Consider the following 12,343-nt stretch of genomic DNA (forward strand, 5'->3'; position numbering starts at 1 on the left):
CCCTAATTTGGGGGGTTGAATTAAGGTCTTGAGGCAGATAGTAAAGAGATGCCCTTCTGTGTCCTCCTTTTTCCTCTTCTCTGCACCAAGTCAACTTACCTCCTCCTGTGGTTACAAGCCCCCCCAGCATGACACTGGAGTCAGGCTACAGTGGTGGGGGTCATAGGATCACAGACCCAAGAGATTACCAGCCTAAATATGCTATTAGATGGCAAAAAGTGGAATAAGGCATATTGGTATACAGAGGAATTTCAGTCCTTTTATAAAATCAAAAGGTCTGTAAATAATTTATGTTACTGAATGTGTGATTTCCTATTTAATGTCAGTTTGTATGTGTGTGTGAATGTGCAGAAAAAATTACTTTACTTTGAAAATATGTATAACTCTGCTTTTCCTGTAACTGAGTTCCTCATAAGTCAAATATTGGTCTCAAGACTCCTAGTCTACTCTGTTAAGAGCTACTGCAGTACTGTCATTTATTTAATCAAAACTACAGTGAGGTACCACTTCACACTGGTCAGAATGGCCATCATTAAAAAGTCTACATATAACAAATGATGGAGAAAGTGTGGAGAAAAGTGAACCCTCCTACACTGTTGGTAGGAATGTAAATTGGTTCAGGCACTATGGAAAACAGTATGGAGTTTCCTCAGAAAGCTAAAACTAGAGTTACCATATGATCCAGCAATCCCATGCCTGGGCATATATTCAGAAAAAACTAATTCAAAAAGATACATGCACCCTCTATGTTCATAGTGACACTATTCACAATAGCCAAGACATGGAAGCAACCTAAATGTCCAGTGACAGATGAATGGATAAAGAAAATGTGGTACATATATACAATGGAATACTACTTAGTCATAAAAAAGAATGAAATAATACCATTTGCAGCAACATGGATGGAACTAGAGGTTATCATACGAAGTGAAGTAAGTCAGAAAGACAAATACCATGTGATATAGTGAAGGAACCTAAAATATGACACAAATGAACTTATCTATGAAACAGAGATGGACTCACAGACATACAAAACAGACTTGTGGTTGCCAAGGGTGAGGGAGTGTGAGGGAGGGATGGAGTGGGAGTTTGGGGTTAGCAGATGCAAACTCATATATAGAATCGATAGACAACAAGGTCCTACTGTATAGTACAGGGAACTGTATTCAATATCCTGTGATAAACCATAATGGAAAAGAATTTTAAAAAAGAATGTACATATATATATTAATATATATATATATGTATAACTGAATCACTTTGCTGTACAGCAGAAATTAACACAACACTGTAAATGAACCACACTTCAATCAAAAAAAGCTTAAAAAGCAAAAAATAAAATAAAATTGATTTATTGTATATGTATCATCTTTCAAGTATGTGTAAGATGATATAATATAGATTTTAATTGCTAACTAGTTATAAATCTGAAAAGAGTTGAATATAAGTTGCTCAGGCTAAATTCTGCAAGAATGATTTTACCTAAGGGTAGTGCTGACAACCAGCAGTCAATATTTTGATTTAACAATCTAGACCTGTAGTGTCAAATAGATAGCCACTAGGCACTGAGCACTTGAAATGTGGTTAGTGCAAATAGGGAATTGAATTTTTACGTTTTTTTACTCTTAATTAACTCAAATTAAAAGAAACAGAGTTTCAAAATGGTTGTGCTACTTTCTTTCTCACTAATATCACACTGCATATGAAAGAGATTAACTTGAAATAGCAAGGGAAGGAAAAACTGATTTGTGACCTGACTAGACAGGTATGAGAATTCAAGTTGAAACTGAAACTTTTTATAATATGACAGATCAATAATCATGATTTTATACATTTTTCTAATATGAATCAATATACAGAAAATTTTAATTATAATCAACAGCATTACGTTTATTGGCTGTAAAAACTACATAATTTTGTTTATATTGATTAAATTATAGTTGCTTTTCAATTTGATATTAATAATCCTGAGTAGACTCAACAGTGAGGGAATTTTTCTCTTGCTAGCCTTCTCTCCTATGTAAGGGTTACCTTGTGAAGCATATGAAATAATAGTCTTTAGGCTTTCTTCTTAGAAAAGACAGGCAGAATAGTGAGAAGTTATGTCTGATGTTTGAGCCTCCTGGAAAAACTGCTTTGAAACCTGACAAATTTCCTCATATATTCAAGGACTAGAAAAATGGTTAAGAAGACACTGAGAAAACATGAACGTATAGAAGAAAACCAGAAGTAAGCATGAAAAAGGAAATACTTTCTATGCAAATCAATACAATTTTTAACTTAAAACTTCACTTTAAATTTATAATATTTAAATTTGGCTTTTTCTGGGTTCCCACTAATATCCATAACACTTTCCCTAAATGCATAACTGCCATCTACTTTACCTACTATTTGTTTCATTACATTTGAACAGTGGTCCTTCAAAGGAAGGAACCCAAATCCAAAATATTATACACATAAAATTGGATTGGGATATTTAAAAAAGAAATTTCTCTGAGAACACTATAGGCAATATTGCCAAACTGAATACTCTCTAGTGAGGAATCCATGTCCTCATTCTTATGCTATTTTCTGATTTTTTTTTTTTTTTTGGCTAGAAGTATGGTCACATCTATTTCTAATAAGGCATTGCTGTCTGTCTTTGAATTCTTGTGGATTGATTTTAGTTTTCTTCTACTGGCTCTCTTTTTTTTTTTTTTTTGCGGTATGCGGGCCTCTCACTGTTGTGGCCTCTCCCATTGTGGAGCACAGGCTGCGGACACGCAGGCTCAGCGGCCATGGCCCACAGGCCCAGCCACTCCGCGGCACGCGGGATCCTCCCGGACCGGGGCACGAACCAATGTCCCCTGCATCGGCAGGCGGACTCTCAACCACTGCACCACCAGGGAATTCCCTACTGGCTCTCTTTTACCATGGTTTCTAAATAGTCTCTTACAATTATGGTTCTCTGATTTGCTTTTGCTTCTCCTGTTAGCTTTCTTATAAAGGACTAGTTTCCCAGGAATGCTACTAGGAGAAACATCCCTCAAACTTGTGATCAAGCCCTCTACAGATGATATTGCTTGGTTCCTGCCTTTGAAGACCCCTGTTCATCAATGATGCAAATACCAGGAAACACAGAAGTAAATTATGATTTTGAATTTAAGAACATAACTTTAGATTTAACTCTTCTATGTGGTAACTACCCTCAAACAAAAAATCGGGAGCATTGCAAAATGTAATCTGGAAATATCTTAAGCAAAACTTAATAGTAAGTTTCAGGCATAGTAACAGAAACACATTCAGTATATTTAGACATTTTATTTTACTTCTTCTGGAGTTAGTTAGAACAGAAAAACTGAAAGCAGACCCTCTGTGTGAAAGGACTTACTCCTGATAATTTTTGTTTTCTTGTACCCTCTTCCCAAAACAGATGGCATTTTTGCAAAAAAGTAAGCTAAGTAAGTCAGTAACAAAATGAAGGGAAGGCTGAAGAGAAGCTAAACATATTTAACCTCTCACTGGAGATCACACATACATAAAGACAATGAAAGAAGTTTAGAGCTAGAGAGGAAACCAGTGACCAACAAATATGATGCTTTCATTCTGAATATGAGGAAAACAAGACCCAGGGTCATTAAATAATAACTAGGAATTTTAGATCTAACTATTGTTGTGTCCAAACCTTATCCCCTTTTATCCTTAGCTTGGGAATCAGAATTGATGGTTCAAATGCCCTCAGAGATACCAAGGGTTCTACAACCTGGCTGCGTATTAGAACTACTTGAGGATCTTTTAAAATTAACTATGATTGGCCCTGCTCCTTGAAATTGTTGTTGTAGAGTGAGGCGGATATATCCAAATATTTCAAAAGCTTTCCGTGTTTCTCTAAAGTTCAGCCAGAGTTGAGATCCATTACCAAGGGACCTGAAGCCTTTTTACACCAAAGTGGTCACCAACTTAGAATTAGTGATCTATTAGCTCAAGTTTGATAGTATTCATAATTTTTCTAATCTTTAATACACAACATATTTTTCTTTGTGGAACCCACTAATTCATCTAGATATACTGGATTTTACTTGAAAAAAATCTCCATTCAAAATCCATTACCTGTTTGACACATTATTTATAACATCAGACTCTGATATGCTGGGTGAAGTTCAAAATATTTATCAGCTGATGAATGAGACAGGAAAGAGAAATCTTGCACAAACAGCTTTCTCCCTCTGTTCATAAGCAACACTGCCTTTTCTTCTAGTAGATTATAAAGATATATCAAAACAATTTGCCAATAAAATATACCTGAATGACATAATGTTGGCATATGGCCAAATTATATTGACAAACTAAATATGGTTGAGAAAATTATTATTCCCCAACCTTGAAACCTTTACAGACTGTTGAACGCTAAAATAGGGCAATATTTCTTTAAAATAGCTAAGAACAGTAAATAAAGTTAAATAATATATCCTCCATCAGCTCTCAAGGAAAAATAAATCTGCTTTGTCAATTCACCTCAAGGGAATAGTTTAATTATATTTCCATTGTAGCTGTCCTTTCTGAGGTTATCATATCTGAAAGAAACTAGCCATAAAGCCTGAACTAGGCATCTTCTGGGAGCCCTAAAATATATGAACGTGGATACAGGAATCAATGAGATTTCTTTCCTGATCGACACTCTTTCCCAGAAAGGACAAAATAGTGCCCTTATATTCCAAACACTGGAAAATGTAGTTTCTTTTTAATCAAGGTATGTTTTCAAGCAATAAAATGCACAAGCTCAGGTTGATGAATCTGACAATTACATAGCCCCAAATAACTACCATGCAATAGAAAATATAGACATTTGCATCACGCTGGAGTTTTCCCCAATGTCCCTTTATAGTTATTTTGCCCAACCCTGTCCACCCAGTGGCAGCAACTTTCTAATCTCTACCACCAATAGTTAGTTTTACTTGTTTTCTCAAGTTTGGCTTCTTTCATTCAAAATTATGTCTTGAGGTCTTGAAGTTCCGTCATCAGAAGTTCATTCCTTTATACTGTTAAATAGTATTTCATTGTATGGTTGAGCCATACTTCATTTATCTATTCTCTTGTTAATGAACAACTGTTCTGTTTTGTTTTGCCTTTGTTTCTTTCTGCAGAGCTAGCTCTTATGAATAATGCTGCTATGAATATACTGTTAAGAGCATATATTTTCATGGAAATTAATTGCAAAGTATAGTGTAAACATATGTTTAAAAGAAACTGCCAAAGAATTCTCTAAATTGTATTACCACTTTTACATTCCCAGCTGCAGTACATAAGGATTCCATTTGCTCTCTATCCTCACCAACATTTTGGGTTGTAAGTCTTTTTGACTTTAGCTCTTATGTTTTGCAATGACAGGGAAGACTTAAGAGCTGCTATAATGTGCAGTTTTTGTGCAGGCATTTTTGTGCAGGCATTTTTGTGCAGACATTTTTGTGCAGACAGTATTTCTTTGCAGCTTTTTCTATAGAAATTGGAACACAGTAGAATGTAATATATTTTTTATATCAATTATTACTTAAATAAAAATTATTACTCCTGGCAGGAGAGAATTAAATATTTTGAGCATAGCTATCATTTTCAAGATTTCTTAAACTATGTGAGTGGGATATAATTATTTCTGACTTTAATCATGTGGGTGTGTATTTTTCTCCTCTAGTTGTCTACAGCTCTTATTTAGAAATTGCTGCCACGATTACATGAATCAAAGTGTTAAAATAAGCATATATTTCCAAAGCCAAAATATGTATTCTGAAATACTTCTTTGTTCTTACCACACAGGACATTAACTCACTAATAGCAATGACTGAAGCAAATTACTGTCAAAGCCTGTTGAGCACCCTTAGCAGATAATTTTGTTCTTAGGAGAAGTCACAAGTGTGCGATAAAAGACTTTTTCCCTTTGTGCACTGATATTTCTTGGCTCCACTTTCTGTCCCAAACTGTGGTACTTTCTTAATGACCTCAATTGGGGAATATTTGCTTTGGAAAGTTGTTTTTCTCTGTTTGTCCAGTGTGTTCTGTATTTAACATTTTGTCCTTTTCCCATTGGTTCCAGAACCTACTTATACATTTTCCCTTTTAATGTGTTCTCTAAGGTCATAGGCTAATTCCAGGATACACCCTTGTCTAGTCACTCCTTCTGTGAATAAATGCTGGATCACAGATTTTCCATTCTTGCTTGCCTGAGAGGTGAAGTATAGAGGTTTTTCTCTGAAGCCAGGGTTCTATGTCTGGTTACAGAAGTCACAAATTGCAAGCAAGGTGACCTTAATATTCCTTAATTATAATACTACCCTTCATCTATAGATTTTCCATATGCGGCTGAGGATACTTTTTGCTAAAACTGACTTTGCATATTCTCCCAACCACTGTACCCTCTCTATGGAAGGGGACTGGAGGCATGGAGCAGTTGAACTAATGTTCAACTTAGACTACTCTCATGCACTTGACACAGAAAAAACCTTCAAGTTCATGATGCTGTCAGTTCTTATACAAGTTATCCTTTAGGACTTATTCTCACATTGTGAGTATGATGCTGCGAGTAGATTCAAGCTTTCTTTCTATGACAACTTACTCCCCTTCTCTTTTCAACTTTTTATTGAAGTATAACATACATATATAAAAGTACACAAATCACAAGTGTATATAGTGCAATACATTTTCACAAAGTAAACAAGCCTCTGTAACTGCCAGTAAAAGCAAGAAACTGAATATCCCCATTGCACAAGCAGTGCTCCTTGTATGCCTTCTAGTCAACACTCCCCCCTGCCCCAAAGATAATCCTAAATTAACTGGGACACCAACTATTTGATTTGCCTCTTTACTAAATTATAAATAAAGGAAATCTTACAATATGTCAAGCTCCTTTTAGTCAACATTGTTTTTGAAATTAATCCATGTTTTAGTAGTAATAATTAGTTTATCTCAATGCTATACAGCAGAGGCCAGAAAACCTTTCCTGTAAAGGACCAGATACTAAATTTTGTATGCTTTGCAAGTCATATAGTTGTGTTGTAATTATTCAACTGCTGTTGTAGCACAAAAGAAGCTGCAGACATATGTAAACAAGAGTGTGGCTGTGTTCTAATAAAACTTTATCTACAAAAACAGGTAGTAGGCCAGCTGGGCCAGATGGTTTTAGTTTGCTGATTGGCAAAATCCCCTTGAAGGGGGACTGCCCAGTCCCCTTGAAGGCCTGGTTTCTGAACTGCCTTGGCAGTTACTTGGCTGAGTGATGAGATGTGCAGTTCAACAGGAGTGTGGCAGGTACCACAGACAGGACCAAAGCAAAACAAGCCATTTTTTGGAGGGTTATCCTGCCAGGGTCTGGGTTGATTTTAAAGACTGCTCAAAAAGTCTCATAGTGAGGCCACTGCCAATTTTCAAGTAGTCGATAAAAAAAATTTTATAGAGTTTTATGTAAATGAGGTAGAAAACACATATGTATTGATTTTTAGAATAATAAAGAATGAAGATACCCCAATACCTTTATAACTAGCTAGTTCCTTTCTTTTTCTTTTCTTTTTTTTTTTCAGTACGCAGGCCTCTCACTGTTGTGGCCTCTCCCGTTGTGGAGCACAGGCTCCAGACGTGCAGGCTCAGCGGCCATGGCTCACGTGCCCAGCCGCTCCGCGGCATGTGGGATCTTCCCGGACCGGGGCAAGAACGTGTGTCCCCCGCATCGGCAGGAGAACTCTCAACCACTGTGCCACCAGGGAAGCCCTCCCTTCAATTTTTGAAAAGCTATATAATAAATCGTATTGCCAGATTTGTTTGTTGATGTTAACATGAGCAAAGAAAACTATTTGTTCCATCATCAAATTGCTGAGCTTGAAATATTTACTTCTATAGAACCCACAAGCCTATGTTGACCATGGGTAATCTTTGCCTATTTTATGATTTGAGTCACTCTGATTAACTTTATAATTGACTAGGTCACCCTAATATAAAGTTTCAGCTTTTTTAAAAAGTCTAACACTTTTTTGTTTTAATTATAGTTTTACTTCATATCTCAGGGGAAATTCCTAGTCCTTTTTTTAGTTCCATATTATTTTAATTTTATTTTATGTTAGAATAATCTATGTAGAATACAGTCAATTCTCTTTTTCTAAAGTTTTAAAAATGACTTAAAAATGTCTGTATTAAAGATCAAAAACTTGTATGAATATTTATCCATTTTCATAGTTAGTTTTAAAATACATCAAAGTATTGAATGACATGTGAAAAACACTAAGCAGAGCTCATCATTATTATCTTTCTGTTTCATGAATAAATTAGCAAGTGAAAATTAAGTTTCATGAATTAATATCAAAGGATTAGTCTGTTGCTGACAATAGGTTAATAAGTGGCAGAGTAAGCTACAAAGACCTTGCTTTTAAATAATTGGTATCATCTATTGTATACTTAGATATAGGAATTTATTCTATGAATATATTTCCTTGGAAATCTACTGAATCAAATGTAAAGATTTATGTTGCAAGATGAATTATTTTTTCCTTTCAAATAATTTTCAAATGTACCATCATATAAATCAATATGAATGGGTTACCAGTTACCATCAGTTGGCAAAATAAAATGTATTAAATGTCATAAAAGGTAGGCAATACAGTAAAATATCACTGAAAGAAAGACATAAAAATTAATTTGTTACTCTAACAGCTATAAATTATAAAATAGTTGAAGAAATAGTTTTTCAGTGCAATCATATCAGTAACTACTTACACTTCATCTGTTAATGTAATTTCCTAAAGTACTTGGACAATTTTTTCATTGTCATAAATGGTTTAATAAACATTACTGTAAACATATTTATAAAACTCAATTGCTGAGTAAAACTTGTAAAACACATGGAACATATCCCAAGATGAGCTAGACTTTCCTGTTCTGTTTTAGTTTTCTACCAGAAGACTGAATTGATGCTGCTTTATTATTTATACAGTTTTAATTCATCTGTATCAGCTATACTTTCTTAAAGTTGCTTTAGTTCCCAAACATTTCTAAAGAGTTACAGACCTGGTATTTTGAGCTGTCCAGTTCTTCACAGGAGCTTATAATTAAAACATAGAGCAAAACCTGAAATCAAGGACTACTCTGGTAACTCAGTGTCCAAGAACCTCCAACTTACTTTCTGAGAAAAGGAAGGAAACAGTGCACTAGACACAGTACATTGGAGGTGTCTCTGGACTTGTATTTTCTGCTAAAGGAGCTCAGAACATTTAGGAAGAGCCACTCAATCGTTAATGTACTATGGGCCAATCCAACACCACCTCCGACATTGATTAATTAAAATAATTTCTTTTTGTTTCATTCATATGTTTAAGCACTTATTTTTTAATAATGTTTTTAATAATGTTGTCTAATAATGGAAATAATGGAATAGAAACTCAGGATTTTTCTGTTTATTTATGCATTTCAGAAATATTTATCCAGGTGAACAAGCCCATGGATAACTACATACTCTATATTTAAATCTCTAAACAATGCATAAAACAAATATATTTCTGAAAAACATTTTTTGCTTCTTTATTTCATTATTTATAAATGGAACAATAATTTTTTGTATAGATCCTGGCTATCTATAGATCATAGATATTATTGACTCTGATCAATAGTAGCCATTAAATTATTAATTTTCTCTGAAAGTAAAAGAGAGTGATTATCAAGCTAGCATTGATAGGTTCAGAATCAGTGAAAATATTGGAAGCTGATTTAAAAATGAAATGACATAAGTTGTGAAAAGACAGATGTGCAATACTTTGGAAGAAAAAATTACACTTAAGTATGTGGAGAGCATGCATAAAATTTTTTAAAAGTCATTTCCGGGCTTCCCTGGTGGCGGAGTGATTGAGAGTCAGCCTGCTGATGCAGGGGACACGGGTTCGTGCCCCGTCCGGGAAGTTCCCACATGCCACGGAGCGGCTAGGCCTGTGAGCCATGGCCGCTGAGCCTGCGCGTCCCGAGCCTGTGCTCCGCAACGGGAGAGGCCACAACAGTGAGAGGCCGGCGTACCAAAAAAAACCCCAAAAAACAAAAAACAAAAACAAAAAAGTCATTTCCACATAGGTTCAAATACAGCATCTTCTTTGCAGAGAGTATGAGTTAGTAGTACATTTGTTTTTTAAACATCTAAAAATAGGCTGGTATCCTGTTAGTAAGGACTGAAGTAAGCCAACCTCTGTTTTAGCTGCCATTATTATTATCAGAGAATAATGTCCCAGTTTGAGACCCTGCATTTTAATAATAGCAGAGAACAGCAATCATGATTAATGACTTAAGAAACAAGACCTATAAGATAGAAAAAAAAACTAATTTTATTAATCTTGGAGGCAAAGAAAGAAAATATATATAGGTGAACCTGAAAATACAGGTTAAACAAAATAATTTCCTTGGTCAAAAAAGATATGCTTGAATAAAAATAGGTAGGATTCAGCTAATTATTTATCATTTGTAGGAATTTTTCATTTCAGAAAATATGTATTTAAATAAAACTAGCTTCATTTTTTCCATAGTTGAATATATATTGACCTTAATGTGCTAGTTCAGAAACTTAATCTTAATGCAAATAAATCAGTGAATTTTGAGTCTTTTTCAGTGAACGACACATTTCCTGTTCCTTTTTATTTCCTTGTACTTGAAGTTCTGGGTGATTTGGACATAGAAGGGCAACTGACAATTAATCATCATATTCTTTCCCTGCTGGCTTTGACTGACATTTCTATGCAACCCTCTTGTTCCCATGCAAGTCTTTATGCCTCCTGTTAATCCCACACATGACCCTTCTTAGATCCCCTGGTCCTCTCTCAGATACTTCCATACTCCTTTAACAGAAATATTTAGATAATCTCTTATAACAGCAGTCCCCAACCTTTTTGGCACCAGGGACCGCTTTCATGGAAGACAATTCTTCCACGGACCAGGGGGTGGGGGGATGGTTTGGGGATGATTCAAGCACATTACATTTAATGTGCACTTTATTTCGATTATTAGTACATTGTAATATACAGTGAAATAATTACATAACTCACCATAATGCAAAATCAGTGGGAGCCCTGAGCTTGTTTTCCTGCAACTAGATGGTCCCATCTGGGGGTGATGGGAGACAGCGATACCCAAAGTGTGTTGCTTATGTCCAGTCTACTCTATAAAATGCAGCTTGTCACTTGCCACTCACTGATAGGGTTTCAATATGAGTTTGCAAGCAATTTATTTATTATGGTCTCTGGGCAGTCAAACCTCTCTGCTAACGATAATTTGTATTTGCAGCTGCACCCCAGCACTAGCATCACAGCCTCAACTCCACCTCAGATCATCAGGCATTAGATTCTCATAAGGGGCGTGCAACCTAGATCCCTTGCATGCGCAGTTCACAGCAAGGTTCATGCTCCTATGAGAATCTAATGCCGCCACTGATCTGACAGGAGGCGGAGCTCAGGCAGTAATGTAAGCGATAGGGAGCAGCTGTAAATACAGATGAAGCTCCACTCAGTTGCCTGCCGCTCACCTCCTGCTGTGCAGCCCGGTTCCTAACATGCCACGGATTGGTACCGGTCCATGGCCCAGGGGTTGGGGACCCCTGTCGTATAACACTCTGAGGCAAGGGCAACTTGTAAGGTGTCTCAGACCTTTCTATTTCACTGAGCCAGGGATGTATTTCTAGCCTTCTGCTGCTACAATGGAACTTTGGGAAAGGGACCAGTGCCTCCCAAGTTTTACATTGAAAGGGAAGAACCTGTTGTCATTGTTGTTTCATTCTTTCCATTAACAGATTCTAAAATTTAACTAGGATTCTAACTTTCCCTTATTCCAAGTTGTGGATTAATGAGATGGGTTTGGTAAAAAAGATGTCTTCCCTCAGGGACAACAATACCTTGCTTTAAATCAACATTTAGCCCCTCTCCTGTCAATGCCCACCATTTTATTTCTTTCACTGAAATAAAATAGAATCTTACACCATTTTTCCAAGTATTCGTTTTTATGCCATAAATTTCATTCATGAAATCCTTCAGATATTTTCTTTTCTAATAATCAGATGGCAGGCTCTAAAGACTCAAATCCTCCTCTCCCCCACAAAAAATTCAAAAGAAGATTAGTGAGTTGCACTCAGGAATATGCCAAAAAAAAGAGGAAATATATCATGAACAAGTGTGTTTTTCTCAGAGATGCAAGTTAAAAAATATTTGAAGTTCAATTATATAATTGACTACATTAACAGAATTAGGGAACAAAATAAAAGATTGGTTTCATTAGGGGCAGAAAAGGCAATTGAAAAATCCAACATTCATTCATGATAAAAATCAACCTAAAAAGTGACATCTAAAAGATGTTATAGATA

The sequence above is a fragment of the Lipotes vexillifer genome, unplaced genomic scaffold, assembly GCF_000442215.2.
Source record: "Lipotes vexillifer unplaced genomic scaffold, Lipotes_vexillifer_v1.1 scaffold1175, whole genome shotgun sequence".
Lineage (NCBI taxonomy): Eukaryota > Metazoa > Chordata > Mammalia > Artiodactyla > Lipotidae > Lipotes > Lipotes vexillifer.